The sequence below is a fragment of the Telmatherina bonti genome (genome assembly GCF_933228915.1).
Source record: "Telmatherina bonti genome assembly, chromosome: 18".
NCBI classification, from domain to species: domain Eukaryota; kingdom Metazoa; phylum Chordata; class Actinopteri; order Atheriniformes; family Telmatherinidae; genus Telmatherina; species Telmatherina bonti.
This window is the reverse complement of record NC_136616.1, coordinates 9,658,805-9,671,363: the sequence shown is the minus strand read 5'-3', so window position 1 is coordinate 9,671,363 and position 12,559 is coordinate 9,658,805. Positions and strand designations below refer to the sequence as shown.

The 12,559-nt window shown below is 36.8% G+C and overlaps 1 long non-coding RNA gene across 1 annotated transcript; it reads right to left on the bottom strand.

Annotated features, from left to right (window-relative positions):
* Positions 1-10,152: 10,152 nt before the first annotated feature.
* Positions 10,153-11,869, bottom strand: LOC306768967. Its single transcript, XR_013771670.1, has 3 exons — positions 11,403-11,869; positions 10,406-10,556; positions 10,153-10,280 (listed from the first exon to the last, which is right to left on the bottom strand). It is a non-coding gene; the product is annotated as an uncharacterized lncRNA (long non-coding RNA).
* Between the last annotated feature and the right edge of the window lie 690 nt (positions 11,870-12,559).

Below are 12,559 nucleotides of genomic sequence, written 5' to 3'. Positions count from 1 at the left end.
TGACTCTCTGGAGTCCATGCCCAAGCACAGAAATGCTTTTGTTCGGGTTGCCACCCCTCAGGTAATATATGGAATTGTCCTTTAATTGACAGACAAATGTTCCATGTTCATAACTTTCCAACCGCCTACACATGTCGGTTACACACATCAACACTCAATCTAAAAATAATTAACAAAATAAAATACAGAAAATGCAACAGCCAGCAAAAATGTCTTTTTAAGCAGAACCTGCGCAGGTTTAAGCCTCTCGGCCTCTGCGCCTTCAAGTTGGACAGTCACAGTTGCCTAGAGACAGATATTACTCCTGCATGCTCCTCAGCACGCACATCCACCGTGCTTAAACAGAAAAAGATCCATATCTTGGAGGATCTCACCAAAAGCACCAAAGAAGCAAGAAACAAACTATGCCCAGTCATGGAGCGGATCAGGAAAGAAGGGAAGAGGACCGGCTTCCGAGGAGTGCATTCCATTATTAATGAAAAACCAATTTCTGTGACTGATATGTGAACTGATAAATATAAGTATAACGTTTATGGACCTTAATGTGGTTTTCACAGGTAGCACATAATTCAGCTGATGACATGATGACAGCATCACCATTTTGGCCTGTTCGGCAGTTCTGATCTACCTCATAATAGATCTTACTTGAACTAAAAAACTCACTCTTTATTGTTCCTTTTGTTTTGTTTTTTTAAATGTTCCCTTTCTTCATGTCTTTCTCTTCATCCTCATATTAATGCAAGGAAGCTTCAAAATGTTGTTAAAAGGAAAGCTTTATTTCTCTTTACCAAAGAGCACAAGACAGATTTTATTTTTTTAGGAATGCTATTCCCTCAAAACTAACGTTAGTTTTTGGCAAGCCCATTGGGGAAATGATGTTTGGTTTGCTTCTGACTCAGACCACTCAGCCTGTGTTGGAATCCTTAAAAACCGGTTTGAAGAAAAAATCTTGGCTGGAGATCCTGATCCTTTGGGTCATTTTTGCTTATTGATAACGCAATCTCTCACCACATACATTCGTCAATGTATATGGCTATAATGCCTCATCTAAAATAAATACTTTCTTTGAATCTTTGGAAAATAAACTATCATACTAGCTTCATAAACACCCAAAAGCTGCATTAATATTAGGTCGGGATTTCAATTTAGCTTTGAATGATAGAATAACTGGAAGTCTTCAGTTATTTAATCAACTAGATGGCAAGTGCTAAACTCAAAATGATTCCCTGCACTGCACCGCTGACCAGATGGGCTACTATACAATAACAATAATTATAGATAGATAAATAATTTAATAATAACAATATATGTTGCTAATATCTATCTCTTATTTATAAAATATTAATAATAATAACAATAATAATAGTAATAGTAATAATAGTAATAATAATCATCATCATCATCATCATCATAATACACATAGCACCTTCAATGACATAGGGACATATAAATTGCATTGATTATTCACTTGTCTTTGGAGAAACAGCCCATTCTTGACAACAGTATGGGTGAGCTGGGTAAAGTGCAGCACGAGGCAGAGGAGAGATAGGCAGGGGTAGAAGAGCAGAGGCATGAGAGGAAGAACTGCAGAAAGAAGAGGCAGTATTTCAAGACAAGGTAGAAGAGGCCAAGCTGCAGGGACAGGAGACATTGGTACCTACAGGACTTGGGGGACATAGGGGGACTGCTGTAAGAAGAGGCACAGCCAGACCAGGAAGTGTGTGTTTCTATGAACTGTGTTAATTATGCTTTTATTGTGAGCATAAATTATAAACACAGTCACAGTAAACACAGTGACTCATTATGTGACACAGTCACATAATGAGTCACATAAAATTGTCTGACCAAGTCATAGAGTTGTCCTGGTGGACTGGTGCCCTACTGACCTGCCCGGGGTGCCATTTGACATGTGGGAATTGCAGACATGCCCACTCTCCAGGAGAGGAAATGTTGTCACCAGGAAACACTGTGTCCGCCATTTGCAACTCCTCATCTTTACTGTTTGCCTGAAGGAAACCTGAGAATTCACAGGCAATACCAGAAGGACATGATGGTGGTGAGACCAGTGAGGGACCATAGAGGGATGGAACCATTATCCATATCCATACGGACAATACATTGTTTTTTTTCCCTGTTTGCTAACATGACCTTCATTGTGTTGCAGTCCCTCATGCAATGTGAGTTGTTAATTTCCGTTCGTGAATAACTTCAATGTTAATAATTTTCGGTAAATTAATTACATGTAAATAAGTTTCATGTTAACAAAATTTTTTTAAATAACTTATATGTAAATATGTTGTATGTGAATAATAATCATTACAGCGGTCCTATGTAAAGTCTTGTTTTGTTATTTGTATGATTAGAAGAAGAAGTGTCTAAATTTTTAAAGGAATGGTTGACTCAGTTCCGATGTATATCATTTTTATTATACCAAGCCTGGCTTTTGGACATGAACACAGATCACGTTCCTAACAGATTACAAAACAAGTTGACCTTAAACAATTAATCATTAGGAAATGCAAGTAAATACTATATTCATAGTTTCCAAACAAAATTATTATTGAAAAAACTAATTATAATGACATTACTTGCAGTTGGACTTAATATCATAAAATACTGTATTGCTATTGTCATTATATTACAAGAATTTGATAATTATTTGATTTGAAGATCAATACTAATAAGAAAGCTTAGAATTTAAAGACAATAATTTAATATACATAAAATATCAAATGTACCTATAAATATCACACAAAGAAAAACAATATGAAAAATTAAAGAAGTTATTGTTAAGGGCACCACAAGCACATCATGAGGGCCCACTCAGACTAGTAGGCCACATGCTGTGCAAGGTGAGGTGGTTCTGGTTCGTGGAGGTCTGGGGTTGCCATTAGGAGAGTTTCATGTTTTAAAGAAAAGAAAACATCTTTACTGTTTATAATCTGAAAATACATTTGCTTGTGTTAGTAGTACAGCCAGAAAATATAAGATAACATTCAAAAGTGTAGGTGTTCGACCTTTTTTTTTTTTTTCTCACATACCCACACCTCACTTGACTTGCATGTGCAGGAGTTCTTCCACTAGTGGTGGTGGTATTCCATGAGGGAGAAGTCCAAGTCTTCTTGGGTCTTCTGGCCATCTGTGCAGCCATTGAAATGGGAATTGTATGTGTATGTTTTTTCAGTTTGTTTAAATTTACTGAATCTAACATTATAATCAATTTGTATTTCTGTGTAATTTAGCTGCAACTCTGAGTGAACTCTGTATGACCTCAGATTTACTCTCACTATCAGGTAGCCATTCTGAATGAATGTTTGTTGGAATTTGCTTTAACCTTGGTTCCCAGGAGATTGGATGACTGATAAATGAAACATGTTACACACTACCAGATAAGGCATCTTTCCAGGATCCAGGATGAGAATGTGAATTAAGTAACACTACACTGTGTGAAAAAGGCCAGAATCCGGACATATCTGTCTGTCTGACTTTTGTCATATTTGAGCTCCGAATATGACCTCCGGTCACATCCGGTAGTATCTATGGTGAAGATATTGAACAGAGCCAGAATCCTGACATATCTGTAGGGGATATTTCTCTAAGTCTCAGAAGAAGCAAGACTATTTCTGGTAAATATCCAATATTTGGTTGACATGCTTCCATATCTGATGATATATGGACATAAGATTCTGCATGAGGGCATGTATTGGGTCTGACTTTTGCCATGTATGAGTTCCAAATATGACCTGCAGTCATGTCCGGAAGTAGCCGAGGTTAAGAAAATAAAATCCTGACATATCTGTAGGGGATATTTCTCTAAGTCTTATAAAAATATGGGCCATCTCTGGTAAATTCACAAAGCTTTGGTTGACATTTTTCTTTCTTGATATACGGGCTCAGGATACTTGTGTATAAATTGTGTCAGAACACCAGACAGAAGGCCAGTGTAGCCATCTTTACATCTTTTTTTGTAGTATTTATTGTATTTTTTTCACAAACCATACAAATTTGACGAATATGATGTTATATATCAACAGATGATTTATTCAAGCACAAGACTAAATATATTTTGCTTATTGTACCATCACAAACGTGTTAGTATTTTCTTGCCTTCCTGTAGATAAAACTACTTTAGACATCTTGCAGCTGTCTTCAGTGGAATGAAAGAGGCATATGAACATTGCAAATGCATAATGGAGGAATCAGACATTGTGAATATGTTGTGGCTGCAGTCAAAGGAAAACCATGAGAAGATGCGTGTTGAACTGTAGATAAGTTGACACCTTCTTCTGCTCTCTCTTTTGTAACAGGGATTGTTTTCACAACCACTTCAGTGGGAAATTGCTATGGACTTAGCTACAATGCCAGACAATGCCATGCAAATCAGCCATTTTGGGTATTTTCTAGGACAGATCTTTGTAAATCTTGCATGTCAGAAACTCCAAATTGCAAATATTTTGCTGAAGTTCCCAGAGTGTGTTTTACAAAGAAGTAGCTAAATTACCTGTTCATCTTCTGATGACTCCACAATGTAGCGATTTGGTGGTCGTCTCATCAGCTTTAACACTGGAACCGCCAACATTCCAATACTCCTAGAACCGCAGAGAAGGGTAATTTTTACCAACCCCTGCTGCAACAGCACAAATAACACAAAGATGATTTGAAGTTGTTTGATTCCATTTATTATGTTAATAGTTATAATTGAGACTTTTAAAAAACTAGCAAAACTGTAAAAATAAAAAAAAAAAGTATATTAAATAACAAAATCACATATTTCAATATTCTAATTAATTTTACAGTAAGATAAATAAACGCTGCTCTTCAACTTAATTTTCATTCACTCGCATACAAACACAATGTGTGATTGTGGTGATGTGTGATCAGCTCCTCTTACTCACTAGATGACCTGCTATCAGGTAAAAAGACGGATCATCACTTTCTCCAGCTACTGATTCCTCCACCGTCATCCAGAGCTAGTTCTCCGTCACTCAGTTCTTGAAATAATAACCAAGCTTCTTTAGCATTCATATATCTCTTGTATTTACCCATTTCTCAAATTCAGCGATCACAAAACCCTTTTACTCAATCTTTGACAGGTGTCAAACTCACACGCATTACGAAGCAACCAGGAGTGGCGCGAATGGGCGTGGCGCGAAAACATCTGACAGATGAAAACAATGCATTTCATTAGGCGGTAGAAATGACCCCGTTGGCGGTTCCAGATATTTATGCTCAGGTTTCTATTTGGTGGGATCACACACACCAAAATTCACTATAAGTTCATTGGACCCATTTCAGGAAAAGTGATGAATTTGGAGAAATAGGGATTTTATTTTAACAGAGACATGTGTTTGAAGAGCCAATGAGGTGAAAATGACCCGCTTGGCGGTTCTAGTGTTAAGGAAAAAACAACCAAAAAAAAAACAGTTCTCCATGTCATAGATCTTGTCTGATCAGTATATATTTAGTCTAAAGTTGCAGTAAAACAATTTCTGTTGTATGTATTAGTAAAGCTATTGCTAGTAATTTGGATGTAAAATGGGTGTAAAAAAGTTTTCTTCTTTCCACCTTTCAGGCAAAACTGTTTTTTTCCGTTTTTTGTTACATGGTTCACTGTTTGAAAAAGGACAGACTCTCATGTCTCCCCTGTTTTTGCTGTCAATACCACCGCCTGAAATACAAAAAGCAAACAGTTATACAGTGAAGCAGGGAAATAATTCAGACTGAAAATTAGTGTACTAAATGTGTGTACGTGTTGCAAGCATATTCGCCTGCCATGACTCTGCTTGCATTCTAGGAACAAGTGATTACATCTGATGACTTAGATGTAATGAAAAGAATTGTTGAATAGATTCTATTTCATGATAAACTATATAAAGTTGAGACATTTGTTTTCAATGTCAGTGCACCATGTATACATATACAATTACTAGATATAACCAGGCATGTACCAAATAAAATGGGAGCTACTGACATGAATAAAATTGTTGGTACCCTTTGGTCAATAAAAGTTAAACTCGCAATGGTCATCAAAATAACTTAAATCTGACAAAAGTAACAATAACTAAAAATTCCATTGAATTTGACAAGTGAAAGTCAAACATTGCTTTTCAATCATGCTTCAACAGAAAAAATAAACTCATGAAACGGGATTGGACAACAATGATGGTACTCCTAGAGAAGACTGAAAACAATGTTACCAAAGGAACATGTTTTCCAAAGTGTGTCCACTAATTAGCATCACAGGTGTCTACCATCTTGTAACGAGTGAGTGGGCCTATAAAAAGTGGATTTTTTTTTTTTTTTTTTTGCCAAGTACAGACAGAAAAGAGCACCGTCCCCACTGTGAAACATAGAGGAGGTTCTGTTATGTTTTAAGGCTGCCTTGCTGCATCTGGCACAAGGTGTCTTGAATTTGTGCGGGTACAATAAAATCTCAAGACTATCAAGGGATTCTAGGGAGAAATGTGCTGGCCAGTGTTGGAAAGCTTGATATCAGTTGCATGTCATGGGTCTTTCAACAGGACAATGAGCCAAAACACAAGAATGTCTAAGAGGAAAACATGGGATTATTCTAAAGTGACCCCTATGAGTCCTGAACTAAATCCTTTTGAGCATCTTTGAAAGGAGCTGAAACTTGGCGCCTGGAAAAGGCCCCCTTCAAATCTGAGAAAACTAGAGCAGTTTGCCAGTCGAGGCAGATGGCTGCTTTCCCTGAGCTGGGTTCTGCCGGAGGTTTTCTTCCTGTTAAAAGGGAGTCTTTTCCTTCCCACTGCTGCCTCGTGCATGCTCAGAATGGGGGATTGGATTGAGTCATGATTCGATGTAATCAGCTGGTTTCTATTATAGGCTATGTATGAACTGGATTGAAATGATGTGTATGTAAAGTGCCCTGTGACAACATTGTTGTGAAGTGGCACTATACAAATAAAGCTGAATTGGTGTGTCCTACAGTCTTTTCAATGAAAAAATTGTGCTTTGGCTCTGAAAAGGTTGAAAAGCACTGGCTTAGTCAGACACATCTTGTTTGTTTTGTTGCCAATAAAATACTGAAGTGAAGAACTGTCAGCCATATATAAAAACAATATTGGGACTGTATTACATTATAATGTGATGTGATAGTTTACTATAGTTGTAGATCAGAAAAATGTCTAATTGAATTAAAGCTGTGTTTCCTACTGGAGTAAAACATTGAGAAATGGTGCAGCTGTAAACGTTAAAGGACACATAATGTTGGCATTGCAACCTTAAATCAACAGGACAATGTCTCTGTGCTGGCAGGTACATTAACCGGCTGGAAAATGGCCCGAAAAGCATACCTGAAAAGGGCTTTAACAATCATTTGACTCATAAAGGTTTTTGGACGAATTGTATAGAGGATTCTATCCATTTATCACCAAGCCTAGTAGAATAAGTTTGACTCGTACAACCTTAATTGACAATATTTTCATGAATGTCATGGAGAAGAATGTTAAAATTGGCCTAGTAATAAATGATAGTGATCATTTACTCATATTTGTAATATGATTGGCAGCTGAAGAAGATGAAAGAGGAAAAATGGCATACATATAGAAGAGTTAGAACAGATTAAGCAATTGCTAAATTCAGGGGAGACCTTCGAAAAGGTGAATGCTGCTTATGAGGCATTCTTAAAGATTTACTTATCACTATAAGATAAATACTGTCTCGTCATAAAAAAATACAAACAATAGTAAAAATAATAGAAAGCCTCTGATCACAAAGGGCTTACTGAATGCATGTGAGAAGAAAATTAAAACTTTACAGGGATTATATAAAATATAGAACAAATAAAGCTGAAGACATATAAGCTTTATTAAAAAAAAAACAACAAATTGGTAACTATACTAAGACAAGTTTAAAGAGATTATAACAAGAAGTTAAAAAAAGAAATGTAAAGGTACTTGGAAAATATTAAATGATGTTATATCTGCATCCAAGGTTGGCCCACTCGTTTTATCAATGGCAATAATAAGGTTGTAAAATACATGCATGAAGTAGCAAATAAATCAAACTCCTTTTTTGTTAGCATGGGACCTAATCTGGCTAATGCAATTCAAACATGCGATGATGGGCCAGTAAGCAGCGCCTGGAATGGAGCCAGTAAAATGTTGTAAAATGCAATCTATGTTCTTGGAGGAAGTGAGTGAAAATATTTGACAAACTGTAGCTAAAATTTAAAAAAAATAATGAAAATGAATATTGCAAAAAAGACTATTGATTGTAAAAGCAAACCATTATGTCACATTTTCAATTTACAGGCAGTTTTCCAGACAGAATGACAGTTGCAAAGGTTATTCCCTTTTTAAAAACTGGTGACAAGCATAGTTTTACTAATTATATACCAGTGTCTGTACTGTCACAATTTTCAAAAGTGCTTGAAAAATTATTTGGCTACAAACTGGATAACTTTATTGAAAAGTACAACGTGAGAGTCAGTATGGATTTAGAACAAATAGATCTACAGCTCTGGCACTGATGGAAATAATGAAAGATAATACAACTGCAATTGAAGAAATTAAATACACAATTGGGGTTTTATTGACTTGAAAAAGCCTTTGACACTATAGATCACTATTTTAATTTCTAAATGATAAACATATGGAGTGAGAGGAGTCGTTCTAAAGTGGTTAAAGGTGTCGTAACCTGGTCTTTTCATGTGCTAAGTGTCTTCTAACGGTTTTTAAATAACTGTTTAAAAACTTATTAAACAACAACAAAAAAATTTTTTTTAAAGTGCTTTTTCTGACACTTTATTCATAATAAAACTTTTCCCGTGAGAATTCACACGAGATTTCTATCAACCTAGATATGGATTAAAATCATGTTAATGAAGTGCTCGCTGATTGATCGCTGGAAGTCCGGAGTTGGAAGGGGGGCGAGGCCAGTAGCCTCCATGCTAAAAACATTAGCGGCTAACCCGACAGCAGCAGCTTTCTGAATTCAGCGTTGATGTCTGAACCGGACTCTGAGCCTGAGAGAGAAGATACCGAGATGGTGGAAGGAGCACGTTTACAACAAACTGTCTCTGAATGGTGAAGTCCTCATTTTAATGTCTGCTCGCCTTGCCTGTTCAGATAGCATGTTGACAACGAGGCATGTCGTTCATGTTAATACGTCACAGTTTTATTCCGTGTTGCACCGTTTTTTAAACAATAAATGTACTTTTTAACACAATCCGAAGTTACAGATGTAAAAACGGATGTTGACTGAACCGGTCGGTACGTTCAGAGTCCAGCTGCACCCAGATAAGCACACACACATTTTAACCACACGGAGTTTCACGGAACTGCGCTTTTTTATTGAGGTTTTATTTACCGTCACGTGTTTTTCTACATTAATTAGCTTATTTAGATTTCCCGTTTTAGCCAGGAGTGTGAAAAATGTCGTTATGTCAACCTGACAGATCTCTGGTTGATGCAGACACTGATGTGGGCTGCTGTGTTACTGTACAGATAAATAACATGAAGTCATATATCTTGCTGACTAATATAGACTCGTCATTTATATATCCCAGCATCACTTACAATCTATTATGTCGGTCTAATTGTTTATGTTAAGCTGCACATGCCAACAGAAATAGACAGCAAGATATTATTGTGCTTAGAAAATAACATTTTCATTTCCTTAGGTGCTGAGAAGGATAAAGCAGGTCCAAACTGCTCCGTCTGACCCAACATCCTGGCGTGGAACCAGTCTGCTTTTTCATTACAAAATGCAGGAAACATTTATAAGCAGGATTATGTACATTTACCTTTCGGAGGGAATGAGAGACAAATTTCTCTTTAATGCCCAAAAATTCAGAAATAAAGCTAATCAAATGGCAAATAACTGTAAAAGGTGATTATTTATGTTCTTGCCATTTCATATTACATATAACAAATAGTAAATTTGCTGCAGTCACTTAGGACAATAGCAATTGAATTAAAGTAAATATACAACTTTACCATATACACATTTATGCATCTGATCTCTGAATGTAAAATGTAAATCTGAAGTAAAAAATAAAGCTCTTTAAAACACAATATCTTTATTAGTGTACAGAAATAAAACCAATGCTCATTTTCAATGTAATAAAATAAAAATGATCATTATCACTCTGAGTTATTGATTCTGTTAACACAGTAGCTTAGTTTTCTGGGTTTTATGTGGACTCTTGTGTCTCTGGAGCCGGATGAGCGAGCCTCCACACCATCCTCATCATCATCATCTTCCTCCAGACTGGCTGAGATGTTACCTTCACTGCTGTCGTCTGGGTTCCTTTTCTGCACAGAGCCAGATACTGACATCAGAACAAGCAATATAAGTGCCTCTTAGCTTCCATTAAGAATGTATGTGTTTGATTTCTTATCATTTTCTGTATGTAAAATTAATCAAACAAATGACAAACCTGTATTTCTGAGAAGAGGGTGGAAAGTCCTTGATGACAGCTGTGTTCCAGTTGTTGCCTGCATTGTAGGGTCAGTCTGCTCCAACATCAACTTTTAGACATCTGTGGACCGCTGGTGCTGTGCATGGCGTGAGATGTGCTGGACTAAAATCTGCAAATACAAGTTTGAAAAATATCAGATCATCACATAAATAGATTGTAGGTGTAAATAGCTGCAGTTTAAGAGTATTCAAACACTAATACAAATAGATCAAATCAAACTTTATAAAGCACTTTCATGCCAAAGGCAACACAAAGTGCTTTGCATACTTTTATTTTTAAAAAGCTGACTAAATAAATCAGGTTTTCACACACCGAAATATTAAAAGAGAATATTAAAAACACACTCATTTTATTTCACACAGTTATACACAGACACAACTTTCCCTAACCTCTGTCTTCACTGCATGTAGACAAAATAAAACATATCTTTTAGAGCCATCATACCAGGAGTCAGACCTCCACATCCACAGAGGCTGCAGCTGCAGATATTAATCCTGCACAGCTCCCGTTTTACAAACATGACATAAAGATGTCAGAAATAAACAGTTTGCATTCTGGTTTGGTGAATAAATACGATGATGGAAATAAAATATCTTCCCTGCCGACATCCAATAGGTGCTAACATAAGACTACATGATGGTTAAATGATCATTGCTAATGACAGCTGCCATGTCATGGTGGGAACAGCAAAGCTGCATCCATCATAAATACAGTACTTACTGTGCGGTAGTAGGCGTGAAAAATAATAAATAGATAAGTTATTTACAAACATTTACGTGGCAGAGCATAGGATAGATATGAGAAAATAAAAACCTGGGGCTCAATTGTACGTTAAGACGTTAAACCTTCCGGCTCGTCCCGTTAGCATAACCATTAGCATTAGCCTTATCTGCGTTAGATTAAGTCATGTTTCATTCACAACAAAGCAGAACTTTACAGCAATAGTGACACTTACCGACTGCATTGATGGTGAGCCGTTTAAAGCTGCAATTGTCCCTCTTTCCAACCGGGTTGATGCCGTCTCCTCCTGGTATTTTCCCATATGTTTGGCACAAACAGAGGCCGCAGCCGGCAGAGATGCATTATCAGCAAAAAATAATGTAATCCATCTGTCCCTGGTAGTTTGGTCCACTGATGAAGGGAGAGAGAGAAAAAAAAAACTTCTGATGTTGGCTTTGGTGACAGACAACCGAGCAGCGGACATGGGATCGCTGCTCGCACATATTCACACAGCTTGTTGCTAATAGCAACTGAGGCAGGTCCAGCAGCGGTATTTAGGCTGGAAAAGGGGCTGGTTAATGCAAATAGCTTTAAATAAAAAAAAAAAAAAAGAAAAAAAAAATGTGTTCGCGAGACTTCGGCGTTGCGGACAGTTTTGTTGCGAATAAAGTGTCCAGACTGAAAAACCCGGCCATCTTCAACAGAAAGGCTTCCGGGGATGTTACCGCTTCCGCCCCATAGACATCATATATACGTAGACGCTTCATTGAGCGCTGGAGAGTGAACCAGCGTCGCCGCCATATTGGATGGGTCTCCGCTGTCGAGTTTTGCTGCAGCGTCAACGTAGTTTCCCCACAAAACTCTATAGTGGAACAACGCGTATATATTACACACACACACACACACACACACACACACACACACACACACACACACACACACACAAACACCTTTCTACATAATTGGTTGATAAATAATATTAACACAGTGAATAATCTCCTGAATGCAAGTGAATTGTTAGAATTATTATGATATTATTATTAGAATTATTCCTACACACCAAGAACCCAGAAGAGGCAACACAGGATTAAAAAGTAGAAGTTGAAAAAAAGTGTAGCATATATGAGTAACGAAGCAGAGCGCTGGAGGATTTAATGTACTGCACAAAGGACAATCATGAGACAGCAAGTGGGGAGAAGACATTGCATTTAACAAAGAATGAATGAAGAAAAAAATAAACCTAAATTAACACTAATACACACACACACACACACACACACACACACACACACACACACACACACACACACATATATATATATATATATATATATATATATATATATATATATATATATATATATATATATATATGTATATATATATATATGT